General features: G+C 51.2%; 1 protein-coding gene across 1 annotated transcript in view; it reads right to left on the bottom strand.

Annotated features, from left to right (window-relative positions):
- The window catches only part of NAV1 (neuron navigator 1), a 252392-nt gene extending 246465 nt beyond the window's left edge, over positions 1-5927 (bottom strand). The window contains exon 1 of the mRNA XM_044267590.1: positions 5616-5927. The gene's annotated coding sequence lies outside the window, so the exon portion shown is untranslated. The remainder of the gene's footprint in view (positions 1-5615) is intronic.
- Between the last annotated feature and the right edge of the window lie 6773 nt (positions 5928-12700).

Below are 12700 nucleotides of genomic sequence, written 5' to 3'. Positions count from 1 at the left end.
CAGGGCAGCCGAGGGCAGAGGGGAAAGGATGGGGCAGGCACATGGTAGCTGTTTCCAAATATTGAAAAAGTTGTCACTCTGCAGGTCAATTACACTTAGACCACATGTTTCATTTTGCATATGCCCTAATTTGGGGATACATTTTGGTGAAGCCCATTCACCTCTTGCTATCTTTCCCCAGTGGCTAGAAGTCCCCACCCACGACAGATTACTACAAGAAGAAACTCTGAGAGACCAAGCTGTCCAAATAGGGAATAGATGATGCAACACCCCCCACCCCCACCCCATGGCTGGGAGTTGCCCAGCAACAGAGGTGTCCAAGCTGGAGGACCCCCAGTGGGGAGATTTTAGGAGGGACCTGAGGTATCTGCAAAAGCAAAAAAAAAAGGGGGGGGCTACATGACAGCTAGGTTCTTTATAAGTTTGCAAGTTTAATTCTACAGAAGTTCACATTTATTCTATTTACAAACGGGTTTTAAAATCAGGAGAGGGATGTAAAGTGGGTCAGTATTATTGTCCAGATGGGGAGGGAATTGCGTCACTGGAAGCTGTGAGCAGCCAAGGGTTCCAGGGAGTAAATCAGCTCAACCACTGAGTAGCTGAAACCCTCCGTGTGCATCAGTCAGTGAGGGGGCTTTAGAAAATGACAGACACCGGGGTTTGCAATCCAGACTGAATGAAGCCGCATCCCCTGGGGGCACCCAGGAATCAGTAATTTTTAAAGCAACCCAAGGCGATTCTAAGGTGCAGCGAAGAGGGAGAACCACTGAACTGGAGAAAACGAGGCTCATGCAGAGGCTGATCTGGGCGCTCTCTGAGCCTCGTGATGACCAGGAATCCGTTCGTCTCTCTATCTGGAACGACCATCTCTGACACGGGGCGGTTGTTGAGGGACTGTTTGTAAGTCAAGAAGATCTGAATCAAAATCCCTCTAGCATGTTCCCTTGGAAGTCAGGTGAGGGCCTTTGATCCCTCAATTAAAGCCATGAAGTTCCTGACTTTTCAGGCTATTCATGGAGATTCACGGAGATAAAAGTCCTCACAGACTCACCGAGATGAAAAGTAGAACAGTGGTTGCCAGAAACTGGGGAGCTGGGGGGGGGTGCAGTAGAGAATGTGGAGTTAACTGTAACAGGCAGGGAGTTTCAGCTGGGGAGGATGAGAAAGTTCTGGAAATAGATGATGGTGACGGTTACATAACAAGGGGAATGCATTTAAGGCTACTGAACTGTACACGTAAAAGTAGTTAAAATGGTCAATTTTATGTTATGTATATTTTACCACAACAAAAATATTATTTAACATTTCAAGTACAGTGACTGTACGAAAAATATAATGAATGTGCATTGACCCACCCAACTGCACAGTTAGCACCATGTCAAATTTTCTTCAGTCTTTTTAAGACTTAATTAATTAATTTAGAGAGTCAGCAAGAGGGGGAGGGAGAGGGAATCTGAAGCAGACTCCGTGCTGCGCACAGAGCCCACGGGGTTGGATCCCACAACCATGAGACCATAACCTGAGCTGAAACCGAGAGTCAGAGGCTTAACTGATTGAGCCCCCCAGACTCCCCATCTTCAGTCTTTTTAGATAAAACTTCACACATTAAAAAACAAAAAAAGCATTCAGAGGGGTTTATCCCGGCAATGGAAGGGTAATTCCGCACAAGAAAAACGATCAATGTCATGTACCAAAACACATGATTATCTCAATGGGTGCAGAAAAAAGAATCTGACAAAATCCAACACCCTTTCATGATGAAAACACTTAGAAAACTGGGAAGAGAAGGGAATTTCCTCAACATGATACAGGACATTTATGAAAAACCCACAGTAAGTATCACACTCAATGGTGAGACTGAGAGCTTTTTTCTCTAAGATCAGCAGCAAGGCAAGGATGTCCACCCTCCCCACTCCTACTCACCACAGTACTGGAAATTCTAGCCCGAGCGGTTAGGGAAGATAAATAAATAAATAGATAAATAAATAAATGGTGTCCACATTGGAAATGAAGTAGTACAACTATATTTACAGTTGATGTGATTCTACATATAGAAAATCCCAAAGAATTCACACACACTAAGGCTACGAAAGCAAATACACAAATACACAAGCACACAAATTTGGCCAAGTTTCAAGGGCACAAGATCAACCCACAAAAATCAGCTGTGTTTCCAGACACCACCCCCCAGGAACGATCTGAAAAAGAAATAAGCAAACCATGCACAAAAGCTTCCAGAGCATCTAAGGTTTGGACATGGTAAGAGTCTCAGCGTCCTTTGAAGTGGAAACACGTTGTTATTAAGGGTGTCCATAGGCACGGCTTTGGCACCTTTAATTTTTTTTTTTTTTCTTTAAAGATTTTTTATTTATTTATTTGAGAGAGAGAGACAGTGAGAGAGAGCATGAGCGAGGAGAAGGTCAGAGAGCGAAGCAGACTTCCCATGGAGCCGGGAGCCCGATGTGGGACTCGATCCCGGGACTCCAGGATCACGCCCTGAGCCGAAGGCAGTCGTCCAACCAACTGAGCCACCCAGGCGTCCCGGCACCTTTAATTTTTTAAGCACATTAGCGCATCTCATAATAAAATGAAGCAGAGGGGCGCCTGGGTGGCTCAGTGGGTTAAAGCCTCTGCCTTCAGCTCAGGTCATGATCCCAAGGTCCTGGGATGGAGCCCCACATCCCACATCCCCACATAGGGCTCTCTGCTCAGCAGGGAGCCTTCTCACCACCCCCAACCCCCGCCCGCCTGTCTGCCTACTTGTGATCTCCGTCTGTCAGTCTGTCGAGTAAATAAATAAAATCTCTAAAATAAAATGAAGCAGAACAGACAGATTTGATGGGGATGGTAGTGTGGACTGCACAGGCCGTGTAGGGGAAGCAGAGTCACATCCACTGGCACTTCCGAGAGGCCTGGGTCTTGGCCATCCTGCCTCCCCTCACGTCTCTCAAGACTCACAGGAAACTGGGAAGCCAAGTTCCAGGCCCCTCGGAGGAAATCAGGCCTGAGTCAGCCTTCCTGGGAGGTTGAGGGAACAGATTAGGCCCAGCAAACTGTTTACTGAGGAGGGTGTTTTTTACTTGAAAAGTTGGTTGGGTTTTTTTTTTTTTTTTGCTTGTTTGTTTTTTTTTTTTAAGTTGAAGAAGGAACTAAAAGTGTTTTTAATTATTGTTTTGTGACAAGGGGCCAGAAAGATGAAGGGTTTGCCAAGTATTGCCACATTCTTAGTTCTCGATGTTCCAGAGACTCTAAGGGTTGGTGGTTGGTTCCATCACCCCGACAGCTCTCCTTACCCCTTGTTTCTGTTCCTCTCTCACTGACAGCTATTGGGCATCTGCCAAGATCTATGGATGGAAACACTGGGCAGAGAAAAAGTCTGAGTGCAAGGAGGTGATCTGCTGAAAGGGATTAAGCCCTGGACGGGTGGCCAGAAGACCTGGGTTCTAGGCTGGCCTCTCTCAGCCCCCAGCTGTGTGGCTTTGAGTCCATCCCCCACCTTGATTCTTGTCCCTAAAGGGAAGAGGGGCAGGGCAGGGGTTGGGAGGGGCAGAGATCCTTTTGACTTTGACATTCTAGTTTTTCTAAAGGCCAAACCCTTTAAGAATTCAAAAGAACTTTAAAAGAAAGAGGAAGTGACATTGACTGACAAGAAAGATGGAAAGAGAGGCAAATTTTAAAGAATGGACAAGAGATGTTTCTACTCCAGGCCAGTCTTTTCTACTTGACCAAAGTTGAGCCAATGCCAGAGGCTTGGGTAGACTCAGGAGGGGAGCAGAGCTGGCAAGGGAAGCAAAAACAGCAATCCTGTTTTCAGTTGTCCCAGGCCAGGGCTCCCCAAGTAGATGTCACAAAAGGCCCAAATGGTCCTGTGGGCAAATCAACTCCATTGTAGACCTATTTTGAGAGGTAAAGATTTTTTCCAGTTGTACTATTCGGCAAACATCTAGAAAGTGCCTAGTATGTGCTGGGTGTTGTGGGAGGTCAGCAGGGGTACCTGGCTAGCTGGCATGCATAGGGAGATAAGGCATGTGCACAAATCCCCAACGTCTAAAACACAAAGAAGAATGTAAAACCCGCGCTAAGGGAGTTCAGAGAAATCTCTGGAGTTCAGAGTGGGTGCTGCTCCCCCTTAACCTGGGAAGTTCCAGAAACAGGCTGTAAGGGCTGAAGCACAGATCGGGGGAAAGCCTTGTCCTTCCAGGAGCAGCAACCTGCCCCAGCTCCATTCTAAAGAAGTGAAAACCAAAACAGAAAGGCAAGTTCTTTGCTCTCTGATCATCCAGGTAAGTTAGCAACCCAGGCTGATTAGGGAACTACGAACCGATAACTTCCCCCAGGAATTAGCCGTGGAAGATGAGATAAAGCTCATTTTCGGGGAGGAAATCCAGAGTAACAGCCTTCTTTCCCAGTTTAATCCCAAAGACACACCGACCAAAATTCAAGGCAGGATGAAAAAAATTCATAAGCAGGCTGAAGTCACATGTATTTTGGGTCTGAAGGGAGCCAAGGTCTCAGAAGCAGCAGCTCTGCCTCCTTGAGATGGGGTTCTTTGTGGCAAGTACAGCTGCCCCATTATAAGTGCGTTCGTTGCAGGGGACACCATGCATCCGGAACAAGACAGACGAAAAGATGAAAACCGAGGCAAGCCCTCTGCTTCAGCGAGCGAACGTGGCCGCAGGCTTTTCAGCATTGAATTTGAACAAGCCAATGGCATCCCAATCATTGAAACAGGAAGCCAGATAAACAGCATGTTATCAAGGGGGGATGCGGGCGCTTCCCTTAAGCCGGAGCCAGCTGCGCCCCGTGGCCGTCCTAACAAAGTCCCATTGACTCACCAGCTGATTTTCCAATGTTGGGCTCCGCGGGACAAGGACCCCTCTCTGCTGGGTGGATTTCACCCCTGCACACGGCCCCCCACCACTCACCACTCACATCCTTCCCCGATCCTCCCTCCGCAGACTGGGCTGATTCCTCTGAGAGTAGAAGGGACCACAAGAGCCCAAGCACCGAGCGCCCTCAGGTGAGCTCCTGGTGTTCACCCAACGTCCCCTTTCTCCTCCCTCCTGTGTCCCCCAGCTTCCTCTAGGCTGGCGCCGAAGAGGGCAGCCTCAGGGAGTCTGGCGGGCGGACGCTTCGCAGCGCAACCTGGGCACCCAATGAACATTTTCCGAAACAGCCCGGCAAGGTCACCTGCGCCAGCTGCTCCGCTCGCTCCTCTGGGATGGGAGAAAATGTGGGTACAGTATGTGCGTGTGTGTGTGTAATACGCGGTACTTGGTGCTTCTGGTTATAGATATCAACACACTTTACGTTGCAGGTATTTCACAGAAAGGTAAACTGAGGCTCCGAAAGGCTGGGGCTGGGTAGCCCCTAGTGAGTCGACTCCTGGAGCAGACGCGCAGTCCCCCAAGGACGTCTCGGCACACACCCTCCCGGCGCCTCCGTTGTTATTCCAGCACCTCTCCCGAGCCCAGCCCGCAGCCTCCCCAGGACACCAGGCTCACCTCCCCCCGGGGCTCGATCCCGGCCCCACCGAGTGGGAAGCCGCGGCCCATCTCCGCCGCCGCGCGCAGCCCGGTCCCCGCCCCCGCGACCACCCCGCGCGGGCCACTCACCGGCGAGCCTGCCCGCTCCGGCTCTGGCTCCGGGTCCCGGTCCGCGCCGCCGCCGCGCACAGTAGCGCATCCCCCGCGCGGCGCCGGGCCGGGCGCGCTCTCCTCGCGATAAGAAAGTTTCTCCGGGGTCCTCGGCCGGGTCCGCCCCTCGCACTGGGATCGGCGTCCGCCGAGCGCTCAGGACGCGCCTCGCACTAGGGCCGCCGGCGGCCACGGCCCCACAATGAGCGGGGAGGCGGCATCCTGAACAAAGTGCGTCCCCCGGGGCCGGGCGGCCGGGGGCGGAGCCTCGTGACCCGCTGCCCCAGGCACACGCCGGCTGCCTGCGACGACGCGGGCCCCGGGAGGGGGTGCCCGGCGACGGGGGGGACAGGGGGGCGGGAGGGAGGGGAGTCTCTGCTTCTGGTCCCCCTCGCCTTCCTCCCCCCGCACTGTGCCAGTTTAACCCGCAGAGGGGCGGAGGCATGGGTCCCTTCCAGACTTTGTCATTGGAAAGCTATTCCCGTAACCCTTTCCTGCCTTCGCCTTCCCGTCCCGCCTCCCGGCCGCAGAAAGGCGTCTGCTTGGTGGCTGGGCTGGGGCCGAGAGCTGGCAGGGCAGGAAGCCTTTGCACAATTGAGCCTTTCCTTTGCCCGGGGACCCGTCACCCCCACCCACGTCCCGGGGCTGCTGCTGGTTCGGGCATTCTTTGGAAGGGGGCAGATGGATCCGCCAGCCTCCTCGCCCCGCTTCTGACTCCGCCCACCCTTCTTCCCTACCCGGGTCTGAGCTGGGACTCGTGGGAGCAGAGGAGGGGGAGGGCCCCAGAAGTGCCGGGCAAATAGTAGGTGCTCAGTAAAGTAACGTGACTTCTTCCCACTTTCCCTACTCTACCACTGCCTCTCCTCCCTCTAGGGCCGTGGGAGTGGGAGGAGGGGGCAGAAGACGGGTGAGGAAACCACAAGAGTTGAAGACCGAGAATGGGAAGGAGGTTGTCAGCCAGAACCTCGTGCAACCTCTCTGCAGTGCAAGGATTCCACGTCCCCCCATCCCTCCTACCCCCACGCCCGCCTCCTGGCCTGAGGGCTTCCAGACTGTGCAGGAAGAGTCCAGAAGGAAATCAGGTGGCCGTTGCCCCAGGAGCAAGCTTTGAGCTCTGTAAGTGAAAGGGAGTAGCTGTGGCCAAGGACCCAGCAGACTAGGACCAGAGATCTCACCAGCTTAAGAACTCATTTTTTCCCCAGGTCTTGAGGGGTTGAGATAGAAAGAAAAAAAAAAAAAATGCCAACTCCCTGGGAGGTCTCCGAATGCTTCACCAGCAGTATGAACCAGTGGGTAGCAAAGTCATGGTGAGAGCCCCTGAGCCTTGCCTGAGCCCCTATCCAGCCAATCAGGTCACCGTACTCGTGGACATAAAGGGAGGGTCAAGGACCCCTAGACCAGACTAGCAGTGGCATTGAAGACGTTCCAATCTGATCAGGGGAGAAGATTTTTACATGGCATTTGTCCATGAAAGGAATGAATTGTCTTTTGAGGTGGGGAGCGGGGGTGTCTGTGGGAGGCCTGAGATGAGTCCCGTGCCCTGCATGTGTGTAATGGGTGAATGCATGGGTTCTTAAGGCAGATTGCCTGGATTCAAATTCCTGGATCTCCCACTTACCTGCCATAGGAATTTCCATGAATTCTTTCATCTCTGACCACCTCCATTTCTTCATCTGTATGTAAATGGGATAATAATTGCCGCTGTGTCCTAAGATTGTTGGGAGGATTAAGGGCGATGAACACAGGTGACACGCTTAGAAGAGTGCCTGGGAGCATTCGGTATGCATCATTGAGTCTGAGTCCTACAGCCCTGCTTCCATTTGGTATTTGGTGATGTGCTAACTGGAATTCTGTCCTGCTGTTCACAGTCCCCTCTGCCTGCAAAGGGGAAGCGTGGTCGTTTAAGAAGCACGGTCTCTTCTTGAGGGCTCATAGAGTGGATTGTCTGAGCTCTTTGACCCTCCCAGAGTCAGGGACCAGGATGACACAACAGTTACACAAACCAGTATCAGAGACTGAACCGCCCTGGATCCATCTTGAGGCTAGATACGGGACTCTTACCCACATGGGTAGTGTTGGAAAGGAAAAGAGGGCCAAAGCTATAATTTTGTAAGGGTTAAATTTCTTCCATCAGTGCCTACAATTAATATTTCTCTCCCATTTATGAATGACTGATCATACAAGTCCCCTCTGTCCCTGCTCCAAATGTCCCCATCATAAGCCTCTAACAGATAAACAATAGCACGTGGACGGGGGTGGGGGGGGTGCGTAGAGAACAAATAGGCCAGCCTGGCTGGGGTGACAGGCAGCGGATGTGAAGCCTCCTGAAAGAGAAAGTGGCTGGGACAGAGCAGCAGAGAATCGAATCCAGAAGCAACTCTGGACAGAGCGCCTTTGGGGTGTAAGCAGGGTCCCCGCCCATTCCAGAAGCGGCTGCTGCCAAGTGCCTACTTTGTGAGTGATTTTTCCTCTGAACACAGTGATGACTCAGTTGCTCTGAATCAAGCAAATGGATTTTCCTTAAATATGAAAATCAATAAGAAGTGAAGGCAGTGGCCTGGTTATGGAGAGCAGAGGATGGAGAGAACAGCAGGGATGCTGGAGAGTCAGACGGTTGGTAATTGAAGGAGGTTCAGGCTCTCTGCTGGGGGCCCCTTGGCTCAGCGCACGCTACCCTCCCCCTCTCATGAAGAAGGTGGCCTCTAGGCCTTGCTGACCTTACTGAGTCTCCTTAAAACCCAAGAGCTTCCCCTTGCCCCAACCCCTTCCACAGCTTTGAGCCAACCCTGCTTCAGGGCAAGAGATTGTTAACAAGAGGATTAATGTCAATGTGACAAATGAGTTTTTAAAAATCAGCCCAGGAGCCTGTTGTCACCCCCTCTGGAGTCTCAGACCTGGCTAGAGCTGAGATGAGGGCTTTGGGAGCCCCAGGGAACAGAGCAAGTGGCATTTCCAGACCCAGCCTGATTTCTTGGGGGGCTCTGCCTGTTGTCCTGCTGCCTTGAGGTCCGCGGACCCATGCTCATTTGTTTCCCCACTTGGGTTATCTGATGTGGGACCTTGGGGATCTGAGCAGAGGCAGAGCTCCTGCGCTCCATGGGACCCAGGGAGGGACTGCCTTTCCCTCTGGCTCTCTTGTTCAGGCCTTCCAGAGCCTTTGGTAAGGCCCTCGGTGGGGATATGAAGACGGCACGTGGCTTTATTTTCTTGAGCATTTTATAAATGTCATGAGAGCCTCTGAGGTGGAGTCCGAGGGAGCCTCTGACTTCCTCCTCCTCAGCACAGTGGAAAATCACCAGGCATGCTGTCAGGAGACCTGAGTCCGTGCTTTGGTTCGGCTGCTGGCTCAAGGGCGTCACCTCAGTGTGCTCCGCAGTAAAAACGTAAAAACGGGTGTTGACCCCCGGGGGACAACAACAATCACCCGCTAAGGCTTAGGTGAGTTTTCAGTGAGATAATGGAAGAGAAAGTGATTTCTAAAGTGCTGTGCAAAACGTAAGCAGAAGCGTGAGGATGAGACAGAAAGCACCAGTCCCTCCCCCGCCCCGGCTTCTTCCCCACCCCAGTCACGTGCACTCTGCTTAGGGGCTCAGTGCTTGAAAACTCACTTTTAAATGGTAGACATCTGACTGTCCACGAGTAACCCTTGCCCTTTCTAGCTTGATTCGTTAACCCTGGAGGGGCTGCATGCCGATAGGATGGGGGGTGGGGGTGGGCAAAGCATCTGTCCTCATCTGTGGCCACTCAGACCTCAGGACTGGCTTCAGGGTCCCCTTTAAGAAGGGCCCACTGTGCTGATGGCTTGAGCTTAGGAGGACCTGGGAGAAACAATCTGTGGGAAAAGCTGGCACAGTCATGAATGTTTTACGAGCCTGGGCGAGTCACTACCTTATCGGGAAGATGATGATTCTCTCCCTTTCTTTTTCTTTCGTTCTTTTTTTTTTTTTTTATGATTTTATTTGTTTATTTGACAGAAGGAGTGAGAGAGAGAGAGGGCACAAGCAGGGGGAGCAGGAGAGGGAGAATCAGGCTCCCCACTGAGCAGGGACCCCGCCATGTGGGACTCCATCCCAGAGCCCTGGGATTATGACCTGAGCCAAAGACAGACACCCAACCGACTGAGCCACCCAGGAACCCCACTCCCTTTCTTTGTTACCAGAATATGAGATGTACTGAAAGTCTTCACAGTGTTTTTCCAAAGATGGCTTTTCAAGGCAAGTGTTTCTTTAAGGGGCCAGGAGGGTAGGGATGGGGTTGGCAAGGAGAAGGAGTCCCCTTGAGGAAGGCAGGCTCTGGCTATAGCCATCCTGGAAAGGAGAGTCATAGTCCTTCCTTCTGGGTGGACTGGGTATGGGCCAACTGCAGTTCCAAACACTTCATATGCATTCATCCATTTTATCCTCCCAATGACCCTTTGAAATAGGTATCGTTTTTATTGTATTTTGTAAGTGAAGAAATGGAGGTATCTTGCGTGGTTCTGACAGCTGGTAAGTGCCAGAGCCAGGATTTGAAAAGGCAGTCTAGCTCCCGAGGCCATGCTTTCATGTGCTATGTTGAGGCAGAGAAAGGAGTCTTTCCGTGGCAGTGTGGGGTAGCGGTGAAGGGCTCTAGCATTTCTTTATTTCTAGCTTCTTAGCAGTTTTGAAATATACATTATGTATAAGTCAATTCACCCTTTGTCATTATATGATAGTATGATTTCTAGTAAGTCTATAGAGCTGTGCAGCCATCCCTACGACCAAGTTCTAGGATGTTTCTGTCACTCCTCTTTTAGGATGTGTTTTCATCTGACTCTCAACTCCTTCATCCGTGAAATGGGAAGAACAGTGCCTGCCTCATAGGACTGTTGTCAGCATTAAATGAGCTTGCAAATGGTATAGGGTAAATGCTCAAGCAAACGTCATTACCCTTATGGCCTCTTAGAGTCATTTAAATACACATTTTTAGAACTGGGTGTGGTTTTAAAGAAGATTTCATCCCAGCCTCTCCTTTAAGGGATAAAGAAACTGAGGTGCCAAGATTTGAGCGATTTATCCATTAAGAACACACAGCAAATTTAATGGCAAGGCTGGAACTGAAACCCAGGTCTCTTGCAGCATTGAGTGCTCTCTCATTTCTGGAGAGACTTTCTACCCCAGGCACAGGGATGTCATTGTTTTGCACCCTGCTCTTTGTGGGTGACCCCAGAACAATGCCGCCTGGCTGACTCGGACCCCGGGAGTTTGCTTGGGCTAGAGCTGGAATGCCTAACATGCTGGCCCTGGTGCAGAGAATGCGGCTGGGGGAGGCTGGGTGCAGAAGCAAGGGACAATGTGCCAATGTGGAGGCTGAGGCAGGAATGTCCATTTTCAGAACAGGGGATGCATTGACTCAAGGCAACTAGGAGACAGCCAGTCTCTTAGAGCCCATGGGTGGGCCAGCTTCATGGACATGTGACCTGTGCTGTCACATGGGACCCCACACTTAGAAGGACCCCTGGTTTAGTTTAATGCTTTGCTGTTGCAATCTTTAAATTCTCAATAATTTTTTATTTTTTATTTTATTCTTTTTAAGATTTTATTTATTTATTTGACAGAGAGAGATGACAAGCAGGCAGAGAGGCAGGCAGAGAGAGAGGAGGAAGCAGGCTCTCTCCTGAGCAGAGAGCCCGATGCAGGGCTTAATCCCAGGACCCTGAGATCATGACCCGAGCGGAAGGCAGTGGCCCAACCCACTGAGCCACCCAGGCTCCCCTAAATTCTCAATAATTTTTAAACAAAGGAACCCACATTTTTTATTTTGCACTGGATCCCAGAAACGATGTAGCCAGCTTTGCCCATTGGACAGGGAATGGAGCCCAAGCTAGACTCTCTCTCTTTTAAAAGATTTTATTTATTTGAGAGAGAGAGAGAGACAGGAGCAGAGGGAGAAGGACAAGCAGACTCCAGGCTGAGGGCAGAGCCTTGTGGGGGCTTGATCCCAGGACCCTGAGATCAAGACCTGAGCCGAAATCAAGAGTCAGATGCTTAACTGACTAAGCTACCCAGGCATCCCTCTTATATCAATAAGTATTCTTAAAATACTAAGAAAAAAGTGTCTTGAGAGGGAAAAACGAGGGTAAAGTGGGATCGCTGAAGAATGGTAGATAGAGGCAAAAGGGTTGCAAGCCCATGATGGGACCAAGGGAAGGAAATTGGGTGTGACAAGCCATTGACAAGAGAGTGGGTGCTGTGGCATCCAATTTGGTGGGTGGCAGTGGGGTGACTGGAGGTATTGGAGAGTTGTGAGCTGCTGAATGGCCTCTCGATAAAGGTTATGGAGGTGACTTTGGCTGCTCAACAGAAATGGGTGGTTGGGGATAGGCAGGGAATTACCTACATGAGGAAGAGGGATGGGGCCTAATGTGGGATTTCCCAGGGCTGGGGAGGTTGCAGGCAGTGCGTAGAGTGGATGGAGCACAAGCCTTGGAGTCTGGGCAGCAATCAGATGTCAGATTCCTGTGTTCTGTGTGGCCTTAACCTTGATTTCTCCCGCTATGAAACAGAAATGATCCTGACAACACACACCCGGCGCGTTTGGGGGGGCATTTGATGACGTGATACAGGTAAAGCATTGGACCCTGGCACAGACCCAGAGCTCCAGAATGTTCCCCCTTCAACTGATTCTGTGGTTTGAGGAACTACAGTGGCAAGAAATCATTTGCATATATAAAGAGCCTTTCTTTCAAGCACTTCCCTCCCAGTTCTCCGGGAGAGCCACTAGGAGCCAGGATTCTGAGCTCCAGCCTGCAGAGGGCTTAGCTGAGCCAACCGGGAAGGGAGAGGAGCTGGTTCCAGCCAAAGGACTGGGCAGCAAGACAGAGGAGGAGGACTCAAGGCTTTGACTCTCAAGCTGCCGCCAACGGAGGCTAACTCTGGGACAAACTGGCAAGGGGTCCTACTTTGGGATCTCTAGGAAAGAAGTGGTCTGTGAATGCTTATCCCAGTTTTCCCGCATTTCTCTCCCTCCCTGCCCTTTCTGCACATTCCCCTCAGCTTTGGGGAGTGTGGGAATGATTGACGAACCCTGCTGCGGCACCCCTCCTC

This window comes from Neovison vison, chromosome 10 (assembly GCF_020171115.1).
Source record: "Neovison vison isolate M4711 chromosome 10, ASM_NN_V1, whole genome shotgun sequence".
In the NCBI taxonomy this organism is placed as follows: domain Eukaryota; kingdom Metazoa; phylum Chordata; class Mammalia; order Carnivora; family Mustelidae; genus Neogale; species Neogale vison.
The sequence above is the reverse complement of the archived record's forward strand: the minus strand, read 5'-3'. Positions and strand labels throughout refer to the sequence as shown.